We start from the raw sequence: 11909 nt of genomic DNA on the forward strand, positions 1-11909 counted from the left end.
TATTTTCAAAGCCTCCTTTTCAAATCTGAACTGTTTCATAATAGTCAAAGTATGTTCCTCTTTAAGGAACACTTGGATTTAAAGACCAGAAAGCAGAAACTTCCCAGCTCAGCAGCCTGGGAACACCTCAGCCACAGGCCTGCACACATCGGTGACATTCACTTCTAAGCTCACCTGAATCAGCCAATTAACCAAATGCGTTTTGGACAGGAAGGTTGCATGTAAGCTGATACCACAAAAGACAACATTCATAGCCTGAGCTAGTATGCAATACCTGTACACCACAGGCAGGACTCTTAGGTTCTTTGTACTAGACTCTGAACTAAAGTAGACAGAACGTGGAAAAAAACCCCAATACAGACAGAGACACTGTCCGTATAATTTTTGCACGCACCTTTCCTAAGTCCCCGTAGGAAGGGGGACAAACCATGGGCAAATACCTAAAAGTGGATCAAGGATATCTGTAATGTAGTGAAGATTTAGCTTTATATAAAATAAAGTAAAAAGTAAAGTTTAAAATTGAAATAGTCAAATTCTTTGGTTAGGTTTTGGAAAATAGAATTTTATATCCCACGGTTCAAATTTCTCAGTTAATACAATGATAAATAATAAAAGCTGATATTATTGGTATAAACTGTAATAATAACAGTCAAGATTAATAAAAGATGCATAAATCAATAATTAGCCAACACTTTTTATACAAGAAAAAAATTGTGTATGTTGAATACTACGTCCAACATTTGAGTATAGTGTTAAATTTCATATTCAACTTTAAGCTACCTTTATTTCTTAATTTAAGTGTCTTCCAACAAAGGACTTTTACACTGTAGTGTTTCTACCTTTACCAAAATTGATTATTGGAAAATACCTTCCATCACTGCTCTTGATTTGGATTTAATTATGTTTTGCCTTTAAACCTTAACTGTCCTCCTCTGTTTACTCCAGACTCCCTGTGATGCATGTTGGTCCTCCCTCTCAGTCTATGACGTAAATGAAAAGTGGTTGTCATGGATGTAGCAGGCACGGCCGAGTGAACAACATCCTGTGTTCTGGCTTTTCTGCAGCATAGTTTGAATGAAAGCAGGAGTGAGTCAGTTGGTGTGTCCTTGCACCCTTAGGCGAAACCAAAGGTAAATATGTCCACTGTGAAACCCTGGCAGGGTTCAGAAGAGCAATGATGCCGAGAGAAGTTATGTGTCTGTCTGTGTTTTTGGTAAAAAGAGATTCCTTGCCATAACATCTAGTTCGTCTGTCTTCGTCATGGCTGTCTGTCTCTGTGTGTCCATCTGTGACTCAGATTTATAACCTCCAGTAATATCTCTGTCTCCTCTGCTGCTCCATAATTTTGACTAACTCTCTCTGAATAATGGTTCTCAGCATGGTGCCAGCTGATTTTATTCATGTCCCCAGCTAGTGCGGTGACTCACTGAGACAGTATACCATTTAAATAAGTTTCCCAAAGCCAAAACCGCTTGATCTCCATTTGCTAATTGGATACTGCTGTTGTTTTTTAAGCAGCACTGTGGTGAGGTTATCTTACAACCTGCTATCATGTACTTGCTTCAAAAATGGGTTGTCACATCACAGGGTCCGACCTCTGGATTTGGCTGTTTGTGGTGGGCAGTTTGTTGGTCTTCCTCATGGTCTTTTTAAGTACTTCACCTTTAGGCAAGTAACATACACATAAACACACACACTATAAATGGGCAGTGTTCTTTTCACAGTTCAATGATCCAGGAAAGACACTCTCACACTTCATTTACCTCTGGAGTCCTCAATGTTCCCACCAAGGATGTTTCAGCAGACATGAGATGTGCATTTTGTGGCCTGAATTACATAATCTACCCTCCTGCTGAGGCTCAAATACAGATGTTATATTGAAACACTATTAGGAGGCTATTTCAAGTGTGTGTAAACTGTATGTTAGGTGTGATGATACAGGAAATAAAATTAATCTTAAAGCTGACTTATACAACTCTATAGAAGCTTTAGGATCAAAAGAACAACAACGATGGCAAGAATCCAGAGTCGTGCTTCTGAAATAATTTCATTTGGCTCACTTCTTACTACAGAATGCCATTTTCCAGTATAGCATTCACTGTTTGATAAAGTTGTTTAGCTCTTGTAACTTTGTTTAACTTTAACGAATATCAGCTTGATAGAGGCACATTTTTGCAGGTCCAAAATATATTTTTGTTGGTTCCTAATAGTTTTCTTGTGTTTCAAAAACCAACTGGGGATAAGGGGAAAAAGGGCAATATGAGAGGTCGTATTGAGAACAGGGATGGAGCATCAAAATAGAAAGTGGTGAAATTTCAATCTGAAGTGAGATAAAATAAGCAATAGATTGGATTCTGCATCTGAAATGGAAGGAGTCAGCTAGGCTAAAGCTACTTAGCATTGAGGCAAGTGAGCGAGCCAATGCTCTGTTTGGAAATTATTGGAAATTGGAATGATGAAAGAGGCACTATGATTTTATATTCACGGTCAGTGGTTTAAAATACTTACAGCATATTGGTAATTTAGTTCAATTGATATTGTTTGTTTATACAGAGGATACAGTTTAAATAAGTACAACCAACAGGGAGATGCTTCTGTTGGATAGATTTGGACCATCCAGGATGTTAGAGCATGTTGTAGCCTACATTGTGATCGATCCTGTAAATACATGGTTGTGTCCACCAGTGACCTACACAGAAGTAATTCTTATGATTAGTGCTTCATCTCAGTAATTCAAAATATTGAACTCCATCTGTGTTAAAGTGAAAAATTCTGACAATTATTTGAGAAGTTTAAAGGCACTGGTCAGCTTCATTTTGTAACCAATGTCAAAGGACAGAACAGTGTGGCATGTTAGCATACACCTGCTCTGTGATGGATGCAGTAGTCAGAAACCTCTGACCTGAGAGGTCAGAGTGTTTCGGGGGGGTTAACAGGCAGAAAGAGGTCAGGGCAATCAGACACCACGAGCTGAGTTAGGATGTCAAGTAGAAAGGTTAAGTCCACCTCTTTTCATGCTGCTCTGGTGTAATTTTTCACTGTGTGCACAGAGCAACTCAAAATGACTGAACTACAAAACTCATATTCATATACCCTCTGCTCTGTCACAGAATAGTTCAGGCGAGCGCACCTTCCGCAGCAACCCCACATAAAACTGTTGGAACACTCTGAGTCTTTTAAATTTTTTAAAAATTTTAGTACACATTTTAATACTTTAGATTTCCACCGATCAAATAAACATGACTGTGCCGTCAGCAGTAACTCTAGTCAATCACACAGGGCGGCAGGAGAGGAGGTATAGGTTCAGCACCTGGTTTAGAAGTATTAGCTGACTCAGCTACATTGAAAACCAGAGCAGATAGCAAACACAATGGAATAGTGCTTCTCATGCATCATGACAGCATCCATTCCTGTAACCCTTCCCTGTATCATCAGGTTCTTTTTGTTTTGTTCACTTTTTCCAGTCAGAAATCCCAGTATTTAGCATTTCAAAACCTTTTTTTCCCCCACATTAACAATGTAATGTAATTCTTAGGATGGGTCTTGATTTAGGGTTTTTATTAGTTCAATAAGTGCTACACCAGTGTGTTCTGAAAGCAGAACAAGAAGGTATGAGAAGGCTTCAAAGTCCTCATTTTGTGAAATAAAGTGTTTTTTTTTTCTTACATATTAAGAAGTATGAAATAACTCGCTGACGTCCAATGATGCCCGATTATTGCAACAGCACTTTTACTTCTCAGGAGTTCCAGTTTAGTGCATAAAGGTCCTGTATGCATTAAAGTATTACTCCCTGCGACGGTAAGGCTTATAACTAATAACAACATGGCAACCTGTGGACCTCCCTTAGCGTCTTCCACAAAGTTGACAGACCTGCAGTAAGCTGTCACCAAGTTACAAAGTGCTGCAGTTAGTTTCTTGGTTTTAGTTTCATCCACAGGTCTGTGGGGATTTGCTCACCACAAATGTTTCTCCGCTTGCGTAACTCTGAGAAGCTGCACCCGCATACTTGGCTCGTAGGCGGTAGCTCCAACTTGGAAGTACTTCTTTGATATTTTAATTTCTTTTAACACAGGGTGCAGCAAGTTTTTGTTAAATAAGCCACTTGAAAGCCTTGTTGATTTATTGCAACACTGCAGCAGCTTATCTATTGTGGCCCGAAATGGACAAAAAAGGAGCGCCTATAGTGTGCAGAAGATGGACAAAATAGCTTGTCATTAATCCAATTTGCAAGATAAATGCGTTAATTTAAACTTAATCACATCCCGATGAAGCGTTATTGTGTCAGCCCTCATTTCATACCATCAATGTGGCTTCGGATTTGTCTTCTTTGTAACAGAAAAAGGGTCTCAACACTTCAGCTTAGAGTCAGACTTAATGTCAATGTCATTCTCGTTTCGGTGTTTCCACACAAAGAAATGTCATTATGTAATAATGTGAGGAAATAGTGTTGCTTAGGAGCTCTACAGTGACATATACAGAAGTGTATTAAGTCTTTTGCAAGATCACTGGAGTCCACCTGGAAGACTTGAGCTTCTTCTGGAAGAAACATGCATTTGAGAAAGCCAAAGGGATTATGATTCAGTTATCTCATGAATATTCTTTAATGCCCTGAGGGTGGCACTATCATACCCCCTCTTCCCCTATTTCTCTGTCAGTCTGTCATTTATTTACTTATCTTTATTTATTCATCTGTAGTTGTGTTTTTAAATTCTTCGACCTGTACTATTGCTCCGATTCACATCCATGTATCTGTTGAGGGATGAATGCTGCTGTTGAGGGTGTTTGTCTTGTTTATTTCCCCCCCTTTTTTATTCATTATGGAACTTGGTAGGCAGAAAAACTGAATTGCCATTCTGGGATAAATAAAGATTTTAGGATCGGAGCCTTAAAATCTGTGGATGCTTGACTGCATGTAATCAGTCAACAAAGCTAATCAGCTAACATATTAAGCTAGCGAACTCAATATCTCACTAATAAATAAACCATAAACTCATCCTTTTTTTTGAAAAAATAACTGAGATTATGTGTCTGTCAAGGGCCCCATGGGTAAGTTTGAAACCACAATCATCCCTCACTGTTGTTACCAGTTAGTCCTCACGGTTTGCTGTTTTGTTAACTCAACATTTTAAATCGTCTTTAGTTGCTCTTGTACTGTGATTAACTTGAATTTGTACCCTTTTTTGTCAAAGAAATCCACTGAATCCATAATAACTGTACTCCATTATTTTGTTTCAATTAGCAGAAAGACATTAACATGACTTTTTATGGTGGTCAATTAGTTTTGTCTCTTTGAGGTTTTGGTTTTGAATGCTTTTTTAAAATAGTTTAACATATCTGAGTATCAGTTTTTTTTTTGTTATTATTAACGTGTTCCTTTTGAATATATAAATGGGATGATATGGCCCACTTTTCGTTGTAAATGCACTGTTATGCACTTTGATTTTAAACATCCTCTTTTGCTCCCTGTAAAATAACTTCACCCGTCAGCTACTTCCCTGCTGAATCCCCACTCTGCGCTGTATTGATGAAAAGGTGTTTTTCACAGTAACTTCAGAGAAATGATGGGCCAGGTAGTTGCTTAGAACTGCCTAAAGGGTAGGAAAAGGTTTTACTCCACCACTTTTCCTGGCTATTTATTTTCTCTGAGTACTACCCAGGGATTCAGTTCAGTGACCTTTCAATCAAAATCCTGCTTCTGTGACTTTCAGGGTTTTCTCCCTTTTTTTTCCTCATTGTGCCTCTGAAATGCATCAAACCTTTCCTCACTCTGTACTGTTTGTCCAATCTGAAAGCACGGTCTGTTTTTCACACTTACCTTTATGAATGCCTTATGCATTGTAGTTGCTATCTGGTCCTCAGTCCCAAAGATGTGATTAGCTTTGGTTGTGGACTATCACTGTCGCTCTGTACTGTTTATTAACACTATTTACAGTTGTAGTAATTCCCTCTTTGTCCTCTCTGTTGTCAATCCAAGGATAAGAGGCCCTCGAGAAGTCTTCAGACACGATGACTGTTTCTGGCTTGATATCACTACATGTATAAAGGCGCTTCCACAATATAAACACAATAGTAGAAAACTGCGGTGGGCAGTAACAAGAAACTCTGCTCAACGTGAATTACAACGGCACTCCACCCTCTCGCTCTCCTTGAATGTTCCAGACTATTACTTTCCACGTCCACTCATCGACTCAACCTGACTTCAAATGGTCTTTTTACCAGCGGGCTGGCAGGAAAACGCCGACATAAAGTCAGGGTGAATGGATTTGGCCATTTGCATTTTAGGTGTCTGGATAAATTTGAGAATTTCTCTCTCAGCATTTAATCATTGATCCTGATGCCTTTTTACTTTTTATTAAAGTGATTTCCCTATAACAACAATCAAGCTCTTGGGTAAATGCTGCATGCATATTGTTTTATTTTCTCAAAAAGTCTCGCTTTTTCTCCCCTCTAGTCCTCTATCTACTCTCTGTAACCCTACTCACCCTCTTCTCCCCCTTCATCTGTCTGTCCACCTCTCTTTTCCCCTTTTTAATCTCTCCCCTCCTCTGAGAGTCCTCTTTGTCCGTGTCTCTTCTGTACTTTGCCCTTGCTCTGTTATGTTCATGTCCTGAGTTAGTGTTCTCTGCCACTACGACTAATACAACTAGACCAGTGTTATTCAAGCCCTGCGGCATACACACACACACACACACACACACACACACACACACACACACACACACACACACACACACACACACACACACACACACACCTCACACCCTAAATCAACCGACAAAGTCCTTACCATAGCAGTATGTCCCATCATTGTACCTGCATTGAGTGAGCGTAAATCTGTGTGTGTGTGTGTGCCTGTCTCTGTGAATTAGTTTTCGCTTCACACCATGTCAGGGAGAAATAATGTGTAATGCACGCTCAGCAGATAACCGGAGAAGAAAAATGCTGTTTCCCGTAAACGTTTAAGCATGCACACACAGTGCACAAACACACATAAAGATGCACACGTAATGCACCTTTTGGCAATTTCGTAGTAAAAAATTAGAATGCAAGGTTACTCTTTTCTGGTGTTTAATTAAGATAGTTCCACTTTATCTTCATGTCCACACTCTTCTCTCTCTGTACCTTTCATTGTTGTTTGTCCTCTGCACTTTCACTTGAATGTCTGGTTTATTAATGTGCCCCGTCTTCAAGTGGATTATAGTCTAAATCGTTTTCAGACTCTTTTTTTTTTTTTTTTTTTCTGTGTCAAGGGCAAAAAACATTCTCTGTACCCTTTGACTCACACTTGCTCCAAAATGAACAGTTAAGAGTGAAAAGTTGACTCTAAAAAAAGGACATTCAAATAACTGCAAACCTATATGACATGCATGAACGCCAACTTGTAAAGTTTTTGGTGTTTGGAATATTCAGCTTCTCCCCTCACTGAACAGCCTTATCACAAAGCACCTTTTGCTTTGGATGATATTGGTATTCAAATGATCGAAATGTGTATTTCTTCTGATTCCTCCTGTAAATCATTCATGACTTTCTTTGGCTCTTTCTGCCTTTTTTATTCTCCAAATCCTTCACTCAATTGCTCCTCTGCTCTCCTTTTCCCCGGAGCAGTCCCTCCACGTCCTGTTTCTTTTTTTTTCCATTTTAAATTTCTGAACGTATTCCTTCCTGACCAAACTAATCTTTATGACTCTCTCTTTCTCAGTCTCCCTCTGATTTTGACTGTCTTTAGTCAACAAAGAAATTCATGTTCATGCAACGTGCAACAGAGCTGTGGCAGGCCATTCATCACACCACAAAGTCTGCCATTAATGCAACAATAAGTTAACGACTTCACTTTTACGTATGAATGTAACTGGAGGGCTGCAGCTGATTAAATGAAATACTGACTTATTGGTTTAATGTACACTCTATCAAATCACATTTCATTTGAGATTGGTTTGGCAATAACCATGCCTTGGTGTGGATAAAGGACAGTATATCTACACTACACAGTTCCAGTCTGTTCATTTTCAAATACCATAAAATCTGATCCAAATGTTAAATTAATGTAAGTGGTCCCCCCTGTTCCAAATGGCCAAAACCATGGACTGTCTGTAGTGATTTGATAAAACCACTGAGGCCAACCACTGGTTTGTTTACAACAGATTGATGCCTTTTAGATTTACACTTCAGGAAATATCCATCTTCTTTATTTTTAGAGCCACATGTTGTAGAGTGGAGCTTGAGTGCAGCTTCATGTTAGCAAATGCTAAGTTATAAGAAAAAGCTATAGTAATAATTAATATAAGCAAATTTCAGCAGTAATTCACATGAACTGAAAATAAGATGATAATTTTAGCTAGAAAGATATGAAATAAAGGTACTAGTGAATAAAAAATAGCGGACTTCTCATGGTGTCTATTAGTACAAAAAAAACAACTGAGAGTTTGTTGCCATAGCAACTTTTATACCACAAGTGTCCTACGCTAGAGCATTGTCTAATTCATTGTCTATTTTATTCTCGCCTATTGCCCAATTCAGACTGCCAGTTCAAGGCGCTATAATTACGCCCCTGATGTCCTGACTTCAGAAAGTCCCTGGCCCTAAAGACTTAACTGAGTATTAACCTTATTTTTTACTTTAAGAAACAAAGAAGAATATAAATTATGACAGCTCAGAGTTACTTTATAGAGCACGCAATTGAACTCCAGATGAATTCTTGTGATTTTATTTTGGAAACGTTTCTGCTACGGAGAAATAACATGAAAAGCATTTAGGTGGAGTTCCGAAATTGATTTCTGTTGTTGAATCTTTTTCTGCCTCCATGCTCCCCCCCCCCCCCCCCCCTTCTTCATCTCCAGCTCCATGCTGTATCAGGACCATGGCGGCTCGGTGGTTTGGCCCCAGACTACCTCCTGCTCCTCCTCTCAGGGCATCCACCGGACGCTACGCTGCCATCCTCCCCCTATCAGCGGGAGCAGCGTGGGCCCCAACCCCACCTACTATCACACTGTGTATGACGTCAGGGTGGAGCAGTACAATGAAATGCCCTTTATTGGGAACGGGGGTGGATATGGGTTACGCTCAGGCCGGGGGTCCGTGTCCCTGGTGACCAGCAACTCTGACCCCACTGTCCCATTGATCCGACGGAGGGGGGGACTGGTGGACCACCGTGATGTCATCCTGGCTCATCAGGCACACAAGCGACATAACACACCTCAGGCCAAGAGGAAACAATGGGAGTGAGTACACTTCACTTTTCACAGTTAAGATCATGATACAGATATTATGGGAGGAGCTGCATCATCATTTTTTTAAATCAGTAAAGCATTATTGGAGATATCTTAATTATATGTCAGGTTTCAGCTATGGTCTCCAGATTAAATAAGCCCACTTTATTGACATTTATTGTTATTTCAGAAAATAATGTTTGAAATTATAACTTTCTCCAAATAACAATCATCAGCCGTTGATCAAAGTATGTGGCTACTGCTCACTGCAAGTGGTAATCATTACAAATATTCAAAGATTCTGATGATATGTGGAGGGGGTTTCTAATAGAATATTCTTTGGGAGACATTTCTCAGGTTTGAGTTCCAAAGACAAAGTTATGAAAGATATTTTACAACCCAATTTCCCCCCAAAAGTTGGGAAGTTGTTTCAGATGTAAGTACAAGGCTAATGTGATGATTCTTAAACATTGAATCCCCATATTAAATTTAAAAATGCACAAAATTTAACATATCAAATAGTGAAACTTTGAAATGGTATGCCCATTTAGTATTTGATGCCAGCTTCATATTTAAAAAAAAAAAAAGAAAAGACTGGAAAAGTTGTGAATGCTTAAGGAAATTAACTGGTGGAACCCACAAATAATTAGATTAATTAGCAACAGGTAAGTAATATGATTGGATTTTAAAACGGTATATTTGAAACACCTTTGATATTTTATACTTTTTTTTTCAAGGCCCACATGGAAATGTTTTCTCTACTTTGGCCGGAATTGCTGCATGGCATCAAAATACTCACTTCAGTTTCAAGAGTTCAACGAATGTCACTTCTGAAAACACAGACACACCTAAATAATTGTTTCACTTCATGCAGTGAAGTGGATTTGGAAAAAGTTGTTTATTTGGTAAGATAGCACACGGTACACTAATCAGAGCATGTTAGAGATTTCAGTTTAGATGATGAGAGACTGAACCAACACAAAAATACTTCGCTTTTTACATGATATTTTGAAGTGGTTGTTTTGATTTAAGCGTCCTCTTTCATATTACGTTAAGTAATTTTACACAGTGTTAATATAAAGATACAAATTCATGGGGTGCCATAACCAAATAGTAAATGTTGCTGCTATGGGTCTCAAAATCAAGACAAAAAATATTCCCTGAAGTAGCATGGGATCACATTGTCTTTAATGGTAAACAATCACAATTGCAGATGAAAATCAAAGTCACTGGCTAGTCTCATAATATTGTTGTAGTTGACATCATGTTTAAGTCTGATAGTTCATGTTAACGAAACAGAAACATGAAACATATTGTAAGTTTGAAAAACTCTCTGATATATCTCCTGGTGTTTGCCTTTCTCTCCTGAAAGACTGCCAAAGAAATTAAATGCAAACTTTTGTTTGAATAAAATGACTCTTTCCTCTAGGTTTAAAGATCATAGTGAATACTTTAGATTTAGATTTATGGGTACACATCGTAAAAAAAGAAGTCACGTTATTACAAAAAGGAAATGTAATCCCTTAAACTGCAGTTTAAGTTGTAAACTGGATCTGAAAACAATGTGTTGGAAACACTGATTGGAAACACTGATTGGTATCAGCTAATCAGGTTGTGTCTAAACATCAGGGAGTCTCTATCTGTCTTTCCATCCCTCTATCTTCCTCCTCCTGTTCCCCATGGAGACTTAATTCATTATCCTGCATGCCTCATCTCATATGTACATACTCATTCAGCTTATCTGTTACCTCCCTCACATATGGCTTTGTGCAGGTTACCTAGAGACAGAGACAGGGGAAGGGGCCATAAAACATAATTACTATTGTTCAACACTAATAACGCTAATCATACCTGGGATCTATCAGTGCTAACAAGGCCCCAGTTCGCCCCAAACATAATTATCAAAAACAGGGCAACCTCTCGCACGGGAAAAAAACCTTTAAATTAGAAGTGCTGCACAGGAAGGTCTCATGAGGTTTCATGGGAGTAGAAGAAAAGCCATTTTGATATTCAACAATTAGAGATTTTACACAGGCTCCAAACTAACGAAAATGCAGTTACATTGATCAAACCTTGGAATAAGTTAAAAAGAAACTTTCTCTAAAGACTCTGAAAGTGTAGGCCGGTATCAAACAGAAACAGACTATCACAGTTTGAAACCAGCCAAAAAGTATTTCAGTAGATCAACACTGCGAATTAAAATATATGGAAATCTTGTGAGCAACATTGTGTTTAAGGCCCATACCAGCAGATGTAGACAAGAAATGCAGATCAATTCAGATGCTACATGGATGCGTTTTCTCAAGTAAAAGGCCTTTTAATTAAAGTAAAATAAAAACAAAAAAAAACTTGTCAACTAGCTGTTCTGTTGGCCTTCGATTTTGCTTATTTGAGTAACATCTTCCTTCTCTATGGAAGTGCTGTTTTTTTCTAAATGAATGACATTCAGGCCAGAGGGCACCTCAGCTGCACTCCATGGGGATCCAGTATTATCAGCAATTGTCTGATTGTCTCTTGAGTCACCACATTGCCGGCCTGAATGCATTTCGGCTGCGTCATCTTGTATTCGTGAATAATGCCATATCCGCTCAGCTGATCCTGAAAAAACACTGCAATGTGAAGCAGATCAGAAAGGTGTCTATGTGCAACGTTGACAAACTAATAACATAATACTATCTATGTTACTTAAAGGCCAGAATGTCT

The 11909-nt window shown here is 38.7% G+C and overlaps 1 long non-coding RNA gene across 1 annotated transcript; it reads left to right on the top strand.

The window, feature by feature from the left end:
- The first annotated feature begins 948 nt into the window (after positions 1 to 948).
- On the top strand, positions 949 to 6378 carry LOC136179403 (uncharacterized). Its single transcript, XR_010666534.1, has 2 exons — positions 949 to 1130; positions 5975 to 6378. It is a non-coding gene; the product is annotated as an uncharacterized lncRNA (long non-coding RNA).
- The last annotated feature ends 5531 nt before the right edge of the window (positions 6379 to 11909 follow it).

Source organism: Labrus bergylta, chromosome 1 (assembly GCF_963930695.1).
Source record: "Labrus bergylta chromosome 1, fLabBer1.1, whole genome shotgun sequence".
Lineage (NCBI taxonomy): Eukaryota > Metazoa > Chordata > Actinopteri > Labriformes > Labridae > Labrus > Labrus bergylta.